We start from the raw sequence: 19,518 nt of genomic DNA on the forward strand, positions 1-19,518 counted from the left end.
TGCCGTAATTTATTATCGACGTTCGCTTTACTTGCGACCACTTTTTTCACCTTCCTATCCGACCCAACCCGATCGTGGCTCACTTTCACGTGCTGGCGAGCGTTCGATTTTCCCCCTCACAGAGGCAAGAATACAGCCAAATATGAACACGAAAAGCGACCGACAAAGAATACTAATAATAATAAAAGTGAAACGCCATTATGTTTCCTCCCTCTGCCAAGGGTTGCTTTCCGATCGCGCTTCGTTCCACACGATCGTTTAAAACAAATGTCTTTCCACCGGGGCCGCTTGGGGAGTCGAATTTCGCTCGCAGCAAACCGGAGCCGCTCGCGCCTAATGGGATTTACCGGCACGGTCGGCGCTAAAAGCTCGTTAAAACACAACCGACCCGTCTGAACATCGCAGAGTGGCCACGATAAAGAGTTAATGGTTTTGCTAAAGCACGAAAACTCGTCATAATTTCGAACGAACGCAGCTCACCGGTAGATTCTATCGAATGATGGAAGTAAGCTGGAGGCAGCAGATGTGTTTGCTAAAATAACGAACATAAACCCATTGCGAAGTGATTTGGAACTGAACGACCAATCAGACCTGAACAGAGGCATACCTACAAGAATACGCCAGTAAATTAGTCTGACAAATTCAAACTGCACTTTGTTTAGTCAGATTTTTTATTTCCCCGAAACGGTGGCTTCGTACGATGGAGCTTTTAACATTCACGCCTGAATGTTTGCAATCTTCAGTGTATTTGAACAAAAAAAACTAAAATTCCAGCTGAATTAAATATTGGTGGCTTAGGTAGCATAGGCCTCTGTTGAGGCATTTTCCCTCAACGCTTTGGGAGCTGCAGACCCCGCCGGCTATAATTAGCATAAACTGAACGGTCATCACCTCTCTCAACCATTCCCTGGTGCAACGTCGCATCGTTGGGGTCCGATTCCACGACCGTAGCGCAAACTTTCCACTGACCATTTATCTCTTAAGCCACTCAATCACACCCAACCGAAGGGAAAACTTTTGTTTATACCCGCTCAAAATTAAACAACTATATCGTCCCACCAGCTGGCAAGCTTCTAGCGGAAAACCCTACCGAAATACCACCACCGACGGAAGGCTGGGAAAAGAAACACACGTACACAGCCTTTCTGCTCGCCTTTTCTCACCCTATGGCTCTCACGTTGAGCCATATTCCGTCCACGTCCGACCGGATGACGACAGTTGGACCGGCGATGGCCTCGACGAATTTGTCAACCCTTGGTAGGGATTTTTGGCCTCACGGTGTTAGGGCCGCAAGTTTGGTTTGGGTTGTTTTTGCGAAGCTTTTTTATTTATAGTACACCGGCTGCTGGCCCACGTTGCCTTCCTCGAAGTTATTCAAATGCAACAAAAGTTTTCCCGAGGTCAGAACAGATGGAGTCGTTGCTGTCGTTGCGAGAGAACTCTGCGCAGAATGAAAGTGAAACGCAACGCATAAATGCGGTTGAATATACATATAATATCGACAAACATGCACAATTTTAAAGCTTTTAAATCTTTTCAGAGAGCGACTATTGCTTTTTGCAAACCACCGAAAAACTCTTAATATTCTCTCCACCATTTTGAATGAAACCACGTCTTGAACCATGCGCAAAGCGAACCTCACTTATCAAAAACTTTCCTATTGAAATGCACCATTTGCGATCCGAAAAAATAAACGAAAACCATCGGATCAAGCAGGTGCTTGCATACATTTCTCGGGATTTTTTATTCCATTTTTAAAAGGAAAATCAAAAAGAAAAACATCTCCAGACGGTCCGAAGCGTCTGAGCAAAAGCGGGCATACTCTGGAGTTCATAACAGCTAAATGATGGCCAGTGGAAGTCAAAGAATGTTTCGAATCAAAGTTGAACCGAAGTGTCCGAGACAGCAAAAAACAAACCCTTTTTTAGCTGGCGCCCCTCGGACAAAGACCGCTGAGTTTTGAAGTATATTTTCATTCGTCCCTGCACGAACGATTCGATGGAAAGCAAAAGAGCCTTAGCACGGGGATGCTTTTCGTTTCAAGCATAAAAGCCATAGAATCTAGCCATCATTATTAGCCCTGCCGTCTGTAAATCATCGGCATGCAGCTTCATCTTCGAAGTACGATCATTATTCCACTTTTCGCTCTCTCGCCATTTGTTTTACGATAAGCGCACTGAAAGTGCCAAAAAAAAGCTCTCCACCACACAAGATACCGAATAAAGAAACCATAAATTTTTGACCAACTGCTTGCCTTTCGACACCGCTGAAACGGCGATTCCCCCACGATTCTGCGTCTGCCTATTTTCGACAGCCAGTTTATTATGCAAACGGCCACCGGAAAGTGCACCGGCCAAGGGGATAATCGTGCCAATAATTCACTCTCAGCTCCAGGCATCCAGGGGGTCCCGTGGCTTCTCGACCTAGTTGCAGGCCCTAGGTCTTGACTCTTTTTCCCGCGAGTTCAGCTCGCCATATGTAGAAAATGGCTAGTGCGAGGGACGACTGACGACGGGAAAACGGGTGCGTATCGAACAAAAACCTGCCGGCACGTTAATCACCCTAGAAAAACATACCCAAAAAGCGCATAACCCACGATAAAGGGCTCTCGAATCGGGTGTGTTTGCCAAAAACAAATACTTCAAAAATGTTCCCACGCCCTTTCTACTGCCGTGCGAAATGAACACCCGTGCCTTCGTCCAATTTGCTACCACGCTGCTCCTTGAGGAGCAGGTTCACAAATTATGCTCACGTGCCAATAACCTTACAGCATCACTTTGTGTTCTCGCTTGCCGCCTTTTTTTTCGACCCACTCGCAAGCCCTCCGACGAGCTCCAGCGGAAGGAAAAACAAACCGCTGCACCGGTGTTTTATTGACGAACTTTTTTAAACACCGTCAATAAATGCTGTTACGGTGAGCAGGTTTTGTTGCCTGGCTCGGGACGGATCACGCTCCAGGCGTGGAGGAAGCAGCTGGCCGAAGTGGGCTATTGTTTTTGCGCATTGGCACATGATGGGATAAAGCGATTTTCCGAGAACCATCAAACAACAGGATCCCGTCCATCGGTACAGTGCGTGTTGCTTTTCGTCGCGACCGAGGAGAGGTTTTCGCTATTGAAGAAATAACTTTCACAAATACAACGGCCTATTCAGGATTGTCTTATTACGGTTGCTACAGTGGACATATTATAAAAATTAAAGCACCATAAAATTCAAGGAAAGCACAGCCAAGCTCGATGAACAAATTGCCGCGCTTCTTGTTCTTGATTAGATGAAGCTATTCACCAGAATGCTTCCATCATTGAAAATGAAAGAGACAGATCACGAGAGAATCGTGATCAACCCTTTCCAAGTGGCAGCGCACTGTGTGCGTTTTCCTTGGCAATAAAAGCCACTTTTAAGGCCCCCGCCCGTTGAGCCATGATTTATGGGCCACAACATCGATGCAGCACACCGGTGCCTACGCCATCGACAAGGGCAGCAGGTACAACCGCCCACACCACCCATTCATACGCACGCACACACATACCACACCCACAGCCCACATGTCATTGATTAACGGTTTCGAGCATTTGGCAAGAGTTTTCCCTCTTCTGCCTATTTCGCACCCTCGACTACCTTCGCACCACACAAAATGGCCGCAAAATCTGGTGCTTTTTCCCCGGCCACCGACCACCGGCGGTGTTTGGTGGTAAAAAAGGTTAATTGCTCGTAAAATGTCTGCCGTAATTAGCGGCTTAGACGCACGGTTTTATCGAACCTAATTACACCACGTGGAGGCACGCTTGTGCCTTCCGGTGGCCGGAATATTTACCACGATCCCGATCCATCCAGCTGGATCACCAGCCGGATACGCCGGATGGCAGATGACACCGATGTTACACAGCTGTCCGTGAGTGCGTCGACGATTAAACAGCCGATGTTGACCTGCACGGCCGTTCGATTAAAAATGGTACGCGATGTGTAACATCGGCCCGATTGAGCGGATAATCGATTCGATTTGCCGTGCCTGGCGAAATGATCAATGCAGACACGTGCGGCTTCGAAATTTGCTCATTTGCATGCATTTAATTACTTCAAACAACGCTGCGCAGTCGGAATCAACTAGGCGTGGTTGTATTTACGCTGAAATGTATTTCAAAATCCCACGTCACACGGAATGGAACCATTTCAGAACCTTCATCTCGCACGGATCTCGAAACGCCTGGCAATATTCGTCCGGTTCGCTGGCTCGATGGCGTCCGGTGGCTTTAACGTCCCCGTGCGCCGATAAGCCAAACAAAGAAACTTTATCATCCAATCGAAGCAGCCTGTCCATCCGCCGGAAAAGCGATCCCTGATAGATCCATCCGAAGCCCCATATCTGTCCACCCCCCGGAGGTATTGTTTCAAATTTGTCTCGAAACGTCAGCATGCCGAGTTGGGTTTTTATTACCCCACTGTGCCGTGTCACTAAATCACACACACACATACACGCGGCCGCAGACTCCACACATTCAAATCGGTAGCATGGCTTCTTCGTCCTTAGGCGAAAATAAATAGAGAGAATATTTATTCAACTATTCATCTACCCCCTTCGACAAAGGCTGAGTCCGGTTTTTTCTCTCGCTCTATTTCGTTCTCTCTCTCTCTCACTCTCTCTGTTTGCTTTAAAAGTTTCCTTTCCCCGCCAGCAATCTGTTGCTATCAATCGACATTTTAATACACATCCCATCCGTGCCACCCCAATCGAATCTTTCCCCGGGCGTTTCGTCGTTTTTTCTCCTCCATCTCCTCCACAAACAATCAACCTAATCCCGGCACGATCCCGGCGGGAAAATGGAAACAAAAAGGACTCGCAGCACCCGCTCCTGGTGGGTCAACCCCCGCCAGCCAATCACCAGCTAATCCCCGATTTGGCTCCGTCGGTGGCTAGCGTCAGTGCTTTCTTTTATACCCGTGCTCACAAAACTTCGTTCTTCATACGTCCTTCCTGCCACGGTAGGGCTGGGAAACTTTACACATGAACTCCTTGCGGCCATTTGCAACTCGGCGAGCTCGCGGTGAGCGATGAATAATGACGAAGGGGCGCGACGAACAACCCGTGGCTCGTTCGCTCATTGACGCGTGGACTGCGAAACGAATTGCCGGGTGTAACTAGGAATGGAAATAAAACGGGACGAAAGAAAAACGCGCACGAAACAAATAATACACTACTGCACCGAATGAATGACGCGCCGGATGGTAATCGAACGTTTGCCTTCGGGGAATTTTACACCCAGCGTTCGTTCGATCGATTAATCGAAAAATCTCGTCGTCGTCTCGGGTTTGTGCAAGTTTTCCGTTGGCATTCCGCGGTTATGGAGTCTGTCTGTCTCTAGAGGAAAGTGTCCAGTGGGCTGAAGCAGAAGGAAAGCAAAAAAAACGGAATAAAAAAGAAACCAACGATGTTCATTAGCGCTTGAAATCCTTACGCGAAATCCATCACGTCAGTCACGATACGGTCGTGTGTGTGCATCGAATGAAAGTCCTCCCCATCCTCGGGGGAGCGGAGTTCTAGTTTCCACAGTGGTTAATGGAAATGTTGGCGACAAAACCAGTGGCATTGGACTGAAGCGAGAACGGAATAAAAAATAAACCGAACCGGAACCGAGAATAGACACTCCGATTTTAACCATAAATCAAGTCTTTTGCTAGAAGCGCTTCGAAATCCGCTATCCGTTGAGTGACAGTTTTGTAGCTGAAAATGTACTTCCGTTAATGAAAAGGAAACAGATCCCTCCGTCCGGTGCCGAGTCTCTCCATCCACGCCCAGCTGGGGAGTACGTTCTGCAGAATCACGCTTGAAGATAGTTAGCCCGCCGGATGAAACGAGGAAATAAGTCGCTTTTCTCTGGTGCTATTTTTAGTGACGAAATCGATCCCCAATCTGATCCGATTTCAAGCTTACTAGCCGGCACAATTGGCACAATCATCTTCAACCAATTCAAGCCGCATTTACTATTCTGCTGCATAAGTGCGAAGGATAACCGAGGAGAAGACAAATGAAAATGAACCAAACCTTTGCGCTGGTAACGGTTTTCTACAATTGTGATCCTTTGGACTATTTATATACGGCTCGAGCGAGCGACAATGGACCGATACGAACCGTTCTAGCGATGGCAGTTTATTTTTATCGTCCAAATGAAATCCTGTTGCACTCCCTCAGCATTTCAATTGCTCGATCAGCACGAAGCAGTACAAAATTTGGAGATACGATATGCGTTTCTATGCGCATATTAAGTTTGAATAAAGTAGGAACTAGTTGAACAAATAATTACTAAACATGCAATAATAACTCAAATTACCAGCATAAAATTATGGAAACACTTGCTCTGCAAATAAGCACCCTCTTTAATAGATGAAAAAAATACACACGACAGTGTGCTTTATAAAACGTGATGCAACACTCGAATTAGAACCGAAAAGATTCGACCGTTAATTCTGAAACACTTTGCTGCCACAACCGATTTGAGCAGCTCCAAAAAGCTCCCATCACCATTTTATGCCACACGAACACGCTCATAATAGTCCGAAACAGACGACAAACGGTCCTGACGGACCGTTCCCAAAATGCTTCGAGCAAGTGCTGAAGTAGCGTCGAAACCCAAAAAAAAAGATTCACATTTTACCGAAACACCCGAGCACGCTTTCAAAATGGTGAAATGTTAAACAAAAAAGAGAGGCACTTCACCGAAAGCCCGCTATCGCTTGGAATTGGCGGCCATCGCTTATCGAGGCCGCCTTCGATCACGAGCACTGCGTACATTTCATTGCCGGCCGCTTTTCCAACCGAACTCACACGCTCCTTTCAGCCATTTATTTGCCAAGCGACACAACGGAGCCACCGACCACTCAAAATGGAGCTTGATTTATGAACAGCTTAATTCATTGCAGCGTGAAACTGACATCGATTAGCGTTTCCGCGGAATCGAGCGCGTCTGCCGGGCGACCGATCGTGTCCTTTATCGTCCTCTATAGTCCGTCTCCACACCGGCATTCGACCGTCACCATTGGTAGGAATCGTAAACGCACCTCAACGTGCAACAAAAAAGATGAAACATTATTCGTGTATTACATGTGAAAAGCAAGCCCAATGGAATGTATATCCTGTAGCTCTTTATCAGACATAACCAACGAAAAACACCTTTGACAAACTCATCGTAAAATGCGCATTATTAACACACCTCAAAATTAGGATGATTTTTCTCGGATAAGCACGCTTGATCGGTTACGTTTAATCGACCCGGAGAATTCATTTTAAACACACTCGAACCGCAAAACGCCTCAAAACAAACCACTCCGACTGGAGTGCATTTTGCAAGGTTCAAATGCAAAACAAAAACCCACGGACGAATCAACCTTCCTGATGCCGAAAGATTTATGAAATATTCATTGCTCTGCCCGACGAACACCGGGAGCAAAACCGCCCGATAAAGAATAGCCCGCTCAGACAATGATAGTGCTGCTCATATCACTGTTGCATTTGCATATCGTACGAAGTGCACCCGGCGAGCATCCTCCCAGAAACCCGTGCACGATGCCAGGATCGTGGCACAGCGAAACAATACGCCTCAAATGCGCAGCACAAAGTTCCCTCGTACGAGCGATCCGTGGTGCCATTCCGGGAGCTCGGGATGTCGGGCGCGTATCCTGTACAATGAGTAGCGCCGCGCCATTGTACCGTTTCAACGGTGATGAGACAAACAAACGAGCGCCGTCTGCCAGACCCTTTCGAAAAAGGCCAAGCCGCCCTTTTGTCCGCGTGCCATCTGCTCTCGGGCCAGGACGAACAAGGACAAACGGCCGCGTGACTTCGGCACATCATGACACCATTACCTTCGCTTAGCGCCCGTCAGAGGGCGCCTCTGTAGCGACAAAGGCTAATGTGCACATGGGAATGCACTCCGTGAAAGGGTTGGCCCTGTGCACCTGGCCGGTGTGCTAGGGACACGATTTGTTTGACCTGCGATGAGACCTTTTTTTCACCCTAGTCCTGGCAGCGATCCTGCGAACGAAACGGCTGCACTTGCGTTGGCTCTTCATACGAGTGTTTTGCACACTGCTCTATGGAATCCTTCCGCAAATTAACACCTTCGGCAACATAAAGCACGAAACGAATGTGTCTGAGACGTTTTCCAAAGGTTCTCTTTCATTGGTTCGCATGTCTCTTACACGTTATTGAGTTTGGAAACCTTTCGTTCCGTTCGTTAAGTTTCAATCAATGCCCTGTGGCGTAGCGTGCCCAGAACCCGAGCCTACAACACGCTCCATTAGCCTCGAGAACAAGGTGTAAATTAAATTTACCAAAACCCTGCTGTTACATGTGCGGTATCCGCGTGCAGGTTCCTCCCCGGTAGTAGTTTTCCTTCCGACCGGACTGTCGGCATTCGCAGCACCCGAATCCTATTAACTTTCGCCGCCCCAAGCAAATCCGGCGTAAGACGGCTTTTCCACGCCCGCGTACTCGCGTCCTTCGGATTGTGGGCTGCGTTTGCCATCGAAAACGGACCGTATGCGATTTCAATTAATAAACTTCTTCTGATGGTGGTGGGATGGTGGAAAATTCCGCCCTAAATGGCGTGACGGGTTGACGAGGCTGGGGCAACGGAACTCAACCCTTTCACTCCCGAAGCCGCAGGCTCCAAAGAACCCTTCCCATGCAGACAAGCCGATCCGATTCGGCTTCTGCCCTGAGGATAATTAGGCATACATGCTTGGGCGCATAAAAGTGCGTTCCCTTGGCCCCCTTTTACGTGGGGCCGTGGAAAGGGCATCAAATGAACTCGCTGAAGGGAAAGATTTAATAAGCTCCGTGTGGCCGGGACGAAATCGGGACCAAATTAATAACACAACCTTTACCCCTCGAGCTGGGCGTCCGTCGATTCTCAGAACGCTCGGTAAAGCGAGCATTTTCTCGAAGATGGCTGAGGTTTTCCGTGTGATGGAGCGCTACCGGAAAATCCCGTCAGCCAACAGATGACCGTACGGAATGCACAGCCTCGGTGAAAATCCCAACCAGACCCTCTGAGAACTGCCAAAGTTTGAGGTTTGGACCAAACACGCACTCGGCCAAACAAGCACTCGGAAAATTCTCGCTCTCTCTCACACACACACACACTCACACTCGTCGTTATGGTATGGCAAGGAGATCCGTAACACACAGCACGGAATAGTCCACCAAGACGAATGGCTTCCGGCTCGGCTTGGAACGCCGGGGATGGACGAGAAAAACGAACGAACGCAGGACGCCTCAGGCGAAGGCGTTGCTTGCTCGATTAACAAAACCCGCTACATTGTGTTACAAACGTGGCGCTTCCCCACACTCGCAACCCGAGGCCTGTTCAAACATTTTTACAAACCAACACCGAAGGGGCTTGCGGTAAACGGTTCCATTCTTACACCGAAATGACCACACAAAGGAACGACCGGCATCGCCGTAGTGCAAAGAACGATTCCTTTCATCAACCATCATCTTCATCGTCTTCTATCGGGCGTGTTGGAAGAAACGAGTAGGTGGTCACTTGATCCCTTTTCTCGCTTACTCTTTGTTCTTCGTCTCCAAACGCTTCGCCGTGACAGACGGTGGCAATCCTTTCCCATGTGCTTCTCGAGCCTGTTTGCGTTCGCATGGGCAACGGTAGGAAAGTGGGCTTTGCCTCAGAAAGTCACTGTCTGCTGGATGTCCCAGCTGGGTGAGCATTTTGTTGCAACGATCGGTCAAACGAGAGTGACTCGAGCTCATGCAAAGGCTACACTTCACATGCATTCGCACACGCATGCATTTTGGTAATCAAAAGTTTGTCATTTAACATACATCGCTCGTATGTTTCTTGTGGCTTCTTGGTACTTTCGTGCGCCTTTCCAACGAATGCCATTTTATCGTACCCCATTGAAACAAGTCTTGTTTGAAAATGCGTCCTCAATCCAAGCATCGTCTACAATCTTAAGCAACACCTACGTTCGTAAAAAAAAAATCATTCCCCAATTACCCGACTTGTTCACGTGAAGAATGGCCCTGATCTGATGCAACAGTATCCGATCCCGGTGTCTGGCAATCTGTGCTTTGATGATTGCAACATACGTCGAGACAACGAATGTCAAAGGCTCTCAGAAGCTCTCATGGCAACCTACCCTTTGACCAGAAGCGCCTTGCGACGTTTGATTTGAACTCAACTGAAGCGAATAGAACTAGCAGCAAAGACGGGCAAAGCGAGATTTACCCTCACACGGCCAGCTTTCCACGCTACAAAGCATATTCACGCCCGAGTACGGACGGTGGAATTCGCCTCGCCTCAAAGAGGCCCATCTGAAGGGTGTCATTGCGCTTTCGCTACCGTCTTGGCGTTAGCTGTGTAAATCTGGCCATTCGAAGCAAGCACCGCCCAAAGGGTTCGATGGTGGCAGCCACCTGCCTTCGGCAGTAATGACATTTGCCTTCGCATGACCGAGCATTTTCATTCCGAGTGAAAACAAGCATCAAATGATTGTATCGCTTTGCACAGACTTGCTGTTCATTCGGTCGCGGTACCTCCTATTCTGGAAACTAGACCCAGCGAACGATTCACCGAAAGCTGTGCTCATTCCACAAGACCTTTCAAAATCGGCCCACGAAAATCCCTCGGAATTGCTCGATCATTGAGACGACCCAAACCGGGCCCACCTTCAGTCGACGTTTACTCAATCGAGTTAAACACCGCTCCAAAGGGTGACCCGACCGAAGCTAGCTCTTCTCGTGAAAAGGGTAGCTCTTTAAGCGCAGCCTGAAGAAGTGAACCGCCGGAAACGATCGTGTGGCGTCGACTACAAGCCCAATTAAACTGGTCTCCGCTCTTCTCCGAGGCCTTATGCGCCCACGCACTTTCTCGCGGTTGGAACGGATGTTACGAACAACGAACAACTTTTCGTTCGTCGATTTAGCGAAGCGTCGTCGATGAAGCGTGTTGTTTAAATTTTGCGACTCGCTGCAGCACTTGGGACTTGGTCTCGTCAGGCAAAGCGTCCGCAGTTGAACGTGACATCGAAAGCCAATTAGCCAGCGATTGATGAATTAATTAGGTCGTACCGTCGTGGCAGAAAAGAAAGCGAGCCGAAACCAGGAAGCGACCATTGTGACATTACTTTTTTCACCTGGGGCTAGGTTGTGCAGAACAGCTGTGACAGGGATTGGGAAGGATTACGGGACGTCGTTGTCGTTGGTGTGTTTTTTGATCGCGGATTAGTTGAGCATTTTGCTTTAATTTGATAAGGATGCTGTAATTCATTTACCGGGTGCTTTTCTAATCAGAACCTTCTCGCGCGGCAGCACGTTGAGCATCCCTGAATAAACACCATTGCGTTTATGGAAAGACGGAACGCAAGGAACAAGCGCATAATTAGCCCTGCACTCACGTTAGGAATTTTATTTTCGCCTGTAAAATGCTTGAACAAACATGTTTGATTTCAAATCTACACTTACACGTTCCGTCACCGATTCGACACCGTGGCGAAATCCTTGCCGAATCCTTCCACCCACACAACTGGGCGAACTGCTATCAAGTAATTGCATACTGCCGGTCAAACGAAACGAGGGCCACTGCACGGGCTCGGATTACACTCGTTGGGGTCCGTTTCCATCGTTTGGCCACCGGTGCCGGTGTTGATTGTGTTTGCGTTCGCCTCCATCACTGTTTGCTGGACCAATTTACGCCCGGACCAAACACGCTCGCTCAACATTTGAACGCAAGATCAAATTCCGGCCCGATGCCGAGAGCAGCAGCTTGGTTCTTTTGTTGCCGTGATTATTTTCTCACTCGGCCACGCCGACTGCAATCAACAGTGCAGCAATTAATTATGCAACGTTACACATTCCACACGTCTAATCATGCTCATCGCTATCGCCATCATCGTCTTCCGTTCGTCAGTGGACGGCGTCCTGGGTAGCTTACGTTGTTTGCGCCAATCAAGCCCCAGTTCCCGATTGCGACCTGACGGTTTATGTCTCGCTTTGCCTGGTGGACAGTCGGATCTGAAGGAAAGCGAAGACATGCGTTGTAGTTAGTTGCTAGGGTTGCCCTCGGGAAATTCAATTGCAACGGCTCACTCCACCTTCGCATGAAGCAACCAAGTGCTTCGTTACTGGCACCCGAACGCGTGAACAGAGCAACAAAGACAAAAATACCACTCACACAACGTGCAGTGCAGTAATAACGTCGAAGAAAAAACTTCACGCTCCTTTTCCGTACCTTCCCACGAGAAACAGTAGCTCCATTTGGTCGGTTTTGTTGTGCGCAATCGGCCCTCAGTTGGTGATGGTACTTCCCCACACCCGAAACATGATTGCATTACGCTCAAAGAAAATCAAACCATCAAAAATGTCCTCAGCGAACCCTCATTCGATGCGATTTCAAAGGACCCGTCTCGATTTAAAGCTGCAAAACGTCAATCAGCACTAATGCAAATATCGAAACAGGACTAATTCGGTCCCCATGTGGCTGTCAGGACGACGCTGACGGATTGGACTGCGAGATGGAAAGCGGAACAGCCGGTGAGAAGGAGGTTTGGTACCAGCAGGTGGTGGAAAAATGGAGCGCAGCATCCGGAAATTGATTACATTTGCATATTAGCAGGGGACGGCGGACCGATCGGTTGGCGCCAAAGAGAAAATGATGCTGCCGAAAGTATGCGTGTGTTATTCATGTGTGAGTGGGTTTAGGAAGCCGGCATGAGAGGGTGGAAAAAAAGTCCCTACACGGACAGGATGGGTGTATAAATCAGACGCCATAACGCACGCAGCCAGCGACCATGCTCGGATACGCATCAATATTAATACCGGGACGCATGTGACGCTCGAAAGCGATGGCGTGCCACAAAAGGCACCGAAGCGCGTTCAAAACGTCGACCCGTTCGACCAGAAGGACGCCGGATCGTCGGCGCTTCCGAACAACGATTTCATTTCCGGCTTGGGATGAAACGGCTCGCCGCCCGTACTCGTTTGGGTGGGGGTCTTTTTCTGGGTTCACTTTGATGAAACGGGCGCCCGTTTTTTACGCACTTTCGACCGATACTCTCACGGTGCCACCACTAACGGGTCTGCGGCCGGAAATACCTGGCCGGACCGGAGATGATTGGCAGGCGGGCTAATCGAATCGGTGCATTCGGAGAACAGCCTCGCTCAGTTCGGGTAGCGAGGTAGCCGTTTAATAAACGCCAATCAATCATCAGCCATTCAACGCTCGCACGCCGACGGATTGATTCGTGTTGGTGGTGGTGATATTACGTTCCGCGGAATGTCGGCTATGTCCTCTTGACGGCACTATACATCGAAGGATCGGCTAGCTAAGCACTAGGAAATCTGTAACGGAGCATACGTTCTACATTGAGGTTAAACGCTAGACATAGCAAGGTCAGAAAATGGGGCCATCGTTAATTGTGCCAATAAAAGTTCGTGCTTCCGCAACGCACCGAGCTAAAAATGCAAATAGGTAAAATGAACACACTTTTTGCTCCCTGCTATCGGCCTCCTTTACCATACAATCAATCTTACAATGAGTGCTTCTTACGGGCAAAAAAAATACTAACCAACGCCATTACCTGTGTCTGCAAAAACCCGGAAAAGTCACCAAGCGACTGGAACGGCGAATAAATTCGTGACAGCACATGATGATTGATTAAGTGGTTTCGCGATATGACAGCCTTTCGGAAAGGCAATGGATGGTGACAAATTTTTGTTTCCATGCAGTTAGAGCCTGCCGCAGAAATTCCTGAATGTGCGCCCGCAAGCTCCGTGCTGCCAACTATATTTGGAAAACTGTGCCAGTAGAGCAAATAACAAAAAAAAATGCGTGCCGTTTAAATAAACAGAAAGCCCATATTACCAGACAGAAGTAGGCCGAACAACTGTCGGAATTAATTTATTACAAACATGCTAAAAAACACGTAATGTACACCGAAAAACGTTTATTGTTCAATCAATTTTCAACCTCATCAAGTCAAAGAATCTGCCTGTTCGATAATTCGATCGAACTGATGGAGGCGCCTGGTCGTTTATTAGATCGAAACGATTACAATGGAGGCGCCTGGTCGTTCATTAGTTCAATGATATCAAAAGAGACGCCTGTTAGTTTGAACATAATTTGTATGATTGAATTCATAAATTGTATAAGTTCTTGTAGGAAATTGGTTAAAACGATATCAATCAATTGTCGAATTGCATGTGTTTTCCATCAAGTTGATATATACCATTTCCTCTCCTCGCATTCCAAAGCTGCTGAATGCTTCAACGCAAATGCAAACCATTGTCTTGATAAGACAGCAGTTTGCAGTGACACACTTCTCCTGTGGAATGAGACCACTCGACCACAATCTCTTCGCCCTGGCTAACGACGATGGAAAATACCACACATTCTTCAAGTTATCGAAATTCACAAATGTGTAACGATCCGACACGTCGAAACAAGAAAGAAAGATAGAGAAAGAAACACAAAGAGTGAGAAAAAGCATGGCCAAAAGAGAAGAACCAAAATTCGAACCTCTTCCCAAACAGCTCGAAATTCTATGCAAATTAAAACAAAAATCTTATTTCACAAACCGAACATCTAAATCAACTTTCATTCGGCTGCCACCCCGAACGGATGGGGATGTTGCGCGAACGGAAATCACGACCGTGGCCGTGGAATGCGACCGTAAGGACATCATCCCGGCCCTAAAAGCTCGATCTTCGTGCCATCGAGGGAAGCTCACAGAAGAAAATGTCCGGAAAACGAAGACAATCTGATTCCCCTTGCGAGGGGCGTTCATAAAAATCACTCAGCCGTATAATGTGAAACGGGTCCACCTTTATGGGGCAATCGTCGAGACGGGTATGGGACGCGATGCCGGGCAGCTCCGGGGACACCGAATACAATCAGCATAAGTAGACAATCTTGTTCGAAATGCCGGGAATCTCTTGCGGTGGGACACCAAGAGAAGTGACCTGAGCGCGTCTGATGAGCAGAAGCAAGACTCACAGCTTGCGAAGGCCGGAGGATATGAGCGTATAAGCGTCCATTACATTCGGCACCGAATAGATGGAGCTCCACCGCGATTTATTGTCGGTGGATTAGTGCAGAGCCTAGCCCAGGGTGCTTCACGTCCGGAGGCTTCACGTCCACGTGCTCCACAACTGGAACGCAATAACACGCACCATAATCAACGCAGCTAAAGTTTCATTCCGCCGGTCAAGCTGCCAAGAGCGGCAAAAAAGCGGACCATCGGAATCAGCAGCTAGCGCGCGAGAACCATCGGAACCGTCGAAACCAGTCGACCGTGAGGCTCATAATGTATTCAATCACTAATTTTCCAATCCGCTGACCCGATTGGCTGGACTCGGGCTAAGCTGGTGGAGCAAAATGGAGCCAAAAAAAATACGCCGATACCGTACGAATGGTGGGATCTTACGAAACGGCACGAAATGAAATCCGAAAGGAAAGCGAAACTTATGCGCCCAATGCGGGTGAGAGCTAAAAAACGGAAGCAAATCTTAAAGCATCGAGCTTTTCCTCACACCGTACAGGCGGGAAACGAGCAAGGATTTCCACCTGCAGGCTCGGAGCCGCTCAAGCGTGAGGAATAAATTTTCGAAACAAATGAAAATCGGAACAAACCGAAACCGGTCGGCATCGCTGAATTATTGCCCCAACTGGAGTCTTGCGCATGGCCCACGAGAAACGCCAGTGGAAAACTTTACACTCGTCTAAAACTCGCCCCGTTGGGAGTGTGTTTGACTTTTGCTTCTCCGTGTAGCGTTTGTACACTGATTATTCGGCCGAGAATGGCGCGTTCAACGGTTGCGGGCACACTCATCAATCGAACCAGACCGAGGCCTGCAAACTTCTCAAAACTGACCTCCGAGCGATTCCTTGCGCAAAGAACCACTTCGCCAATACAAGACCAAGCCCGATGAAGTAGGCCGAGAAGGGCGAGTCGAAAGAAAAATGGCCGAAAAATTTACGACAACGGATGGTTCGAATACGGCGACTAAGGGAAGTTCGAGAAAATCGACTCTCTCGCGCCTTTTGCGTCTCCTGATTCTTGCTTTGCCTTCACGCCTCGTCGGGTTTCGGGTTTGTTTATGTGCCCCTTTCACGCACCGTACCTTGCAATCCCTCCCTTTCGACCCTTAGCCCCGGGAGAACTTCACCGACCGACCGAAACTTTCACCCTGGTGCGTAGGTTCGCGCAGGTGTGTATTATTTGCCGCGTTACCGATTGCCGGTCGATCGGCCAAGCGTTACTAACGGGTGGAGGGAGCGAAACGACTGGCAAACAAGGGGGAAGGCTCTTTTCAAAAGATGGGTGGCGAGGAAGAAAAAAAACAAACTTACCATAATCTTTCAAGCCGCTTTCGCCCTCCGTCTGTACGATAGCACCTGCAACGTGAAACGTGTGCTCTTAAAGCTGCGTGATTGAAACAACAAGCGAGAAGTTTTGCACCTTTTTGCAACCGAAAACAAAGATTCAACCAAGAACGCCGTGTTTTTCGTACCAGCTACAAACCGTACGCAACGGCCATTATATTGCCCAACAAAATGTGCCTAATTGTCCGGCCAAAGGCGACAATGGCGATAATGCTCGAGCACTCAACACCAGCTCATAAAAGGCGTCAGCTACATTTGGCGCTCAACGAGGGGGCGTATCTGATCTGCTCCAGTGTGGCTTAAAGGTAGCACATTTCCCCCCAAGGACTAAACTGCTGACGGCATCAATCAACACCCACTTCCGTTCGTCCTGGCAGCGGACGGCTCAGTTCTCATGTCGGCTCCCTTTTACTGTCGGCATAAAAAAACTCACACGCACACAAACAACACACGGTGACAATGCTGAAGTGGACGGCTCGGTTGCGACAACCCGATGTCGGTCAATGTTGGATCATTTATTCAAAAGTGAGCAACATCTTCCTCACTCATTCGTTTGATTTATTATTCATGCCCTCTAATGGTATGGCCGTTTCGGCGCCGTCGATCGAGCCACGTGCCTCATCGACGCCTGAAAGTATGCATTCCGCCCAGCACCAACAGGATCCTGCCGGTATTTGCGTATGTGTGTCACGTTAAAATCGATGTAGTTTTTCACCTCTCGTTGCTTACCGCACAATACGCTTGCCAGCTGTTCACCCGAGATTTTCCGGCACCCAATGGGCTTCGGAAAAAGGGGCTACCGAAAGTGATTGCTGTCTTGCCGCTTTCGTGCGCCGCTTTTATGCTAATCCCATTTATTATAATCATGTCAACTCTGACATTTGGGCGCACGAGAAATGATACCCATAAGTGTATCGGAGGGAGAAGAGCACGCACAATATTACCCAATCGACAAAAAAGAGATAATTGTTATAAGCAAACACCGCCAAGAACGGTCGAGAGTGGAAGTTTGCTGCAGCTTTTCCACCATCCTGATACCTCAATCAGGGCGCGGTTGTAAAAGGGTTCTATCATGTCTTGTGGGTCCCCTCTTCAAAGGCGTATGCGGATGATTTGTTATTAAAATTGCCCCAATTAAATGATCCCAATCGTTTAAAGAGCTCCAACAAGCCGCGCCTGGATCTGCTTTGCACCATTTCAGGTTCCGCTTCCATCGCGCATCAGCGCCATTACACTCGAGTCTCTTGGCAGCAGCTGGAAAACAAGCCAAACTTAATTTCCCACAAATTGGCGAAAAACACGAGTTCAGCAACGCATAAAATCCTTCACTTTACGCTACACGCGTCCACCACGCGCGTCTGTATCCCTCCTGACCTTCATCCTTGGCCCTACTCCACCATCTCCTAACACCATCCCTACACCATTGCGACCATGTCGCGCGGGAGTCTTTATAAACCCTCGCCTCAGCAACATCCTTCTCACCTTAGATGCCCTCGTTTTGTAGACTTGAAATTTCTTCTTTGTTGGGCATTTTCTTCTTCCCGCCTACTTCAGAAGATCGGTCCGTCTGGTCCCTCGTAACGGCGGCAGCACCTAGCCGCCTATGGCATCGTCATAATTTTCCCACCCGACCGTACGGCTTTTCCCTCTCGAGAGCGTCGAGAGAGCGGAAAATAAATGGCTTTAATAAATTACACATCATAATTCCATGGGACACTCCGGCTTTAAGCCTACGAACAGCCGGTTGTAGCTAGAGACCAACCGGCGCTGCGATGGCATTGAAACAAAAGCGATCCTGACTTTCCAAGTGATCGTAAGAAGCGATGAAATGCACACACAACCACGCACACTCCACCGCCGGGTGGATCGTGTAAATGAGCTGACACGGCACGGATGACAGTTTCTCATACGCGGCCTTTGCACCTTAAACCGTTTGGGTCTCTCCACACAAGCCAGAGCCTGCAGACGGTCGCTTCTTGGTCGGAACAGAAAGAATCCAACCCCATTAAAGCTCACGAGCAGTTGAGGTAATGCAATTGCATCGTACTTCAAACAGGGCAAAAAACGACCACCTAAATGCGGGAGAGCACGGCATTTCAAAGAGAAAAAGAAAACGAGAGCAAGGGAGAGAGCAACAGGAATTTAAAATCGTTTAAAAAATAAAACCACTTAAAAGTCTCGATCCGGCCAGGGACACATTCTTCTGTTTCCCCCCAACGTAAAATCGTTCTTTGCATTTCTTTGCTCGGGTCGCGGTTTGCCATCGGCCACCGGTGCTTTTACTTTCCCCAGCGTTTCGAGCTATGTTCGGTTCCATCGGGTCGATCCTGTTGGAATATCTTCCCTCTCGAATGGTTGCGAGCTTTTCTGCTTGTAATCCCCCAGTAAAAGCTCTCACTTCGGGTTTACCAACCAGCGTTTTCCCCTTCGAAAACGTGCATTTTTCTCACGCAAGCACACATTTCGCTAACATGCTCACTCGCGTTGCTTCGAAAACTGGGAAATGTCGATTTCTCCCCTTCGCAGAAGTCCGTTTCAGAGCGCACACTCGTTCCGATACGCTCGCGAGTGCAGTTTTCCCCCGAGGAAGATGCAAATCGATGCACTTGGTGAGCGTTGGCGTCGGAACGTCGTCCCTTCCATGGCTCTCAGACGTGCACGTGCAGCACAGGTAAAAAGGGGTGCTGAAAACAATTCGATGTAATAGTTTGTGTCAACACTCTGGCCCCTGAGACGCGCAAATCCGTTAAGCTTTTCTCTTGAACTTTGCTGAGCAAAAGAATGAGTTCGAAAATTAGCTCGAAAGAAAAGTGACATGAACATAAATACTCTCAAAAACAGCTAACCTTACAGACCCATGGACAATCAGCTTTGATTTCTTACAAACATATTTAAATACACTAGCTTATGTGCTTCAAGACATTTTTACAAAACTTCTTTCAATATTCGCCAAACATTTCCTTCACATTGTAAAATACCACACGACACACACACACTGTCGCCTTCCTTCATCACAAGAAAATGCAACAGCTCCATCGATGTGTCTTACATTTCACCCACCCACACACACGCCTAACACCAGCCACAGAATACTCCCACGCCGTCAAATTCTGCCTCACCACGG

This window comes from Anopheles nili, chromosome 2 (genome assembly GCF_943737925.1).
Source record: "Anopheles nili chromosome 2, idAnoNiliSN_F5_01, whole genome shotgun sequence".
NCBI classification, from domain to species: domain Eukaryota; kingdom Metazoa; phylum Arthropoda; class Insecta; order Diptera; family Culicidae; genus Anopheles; species Anopheles nili.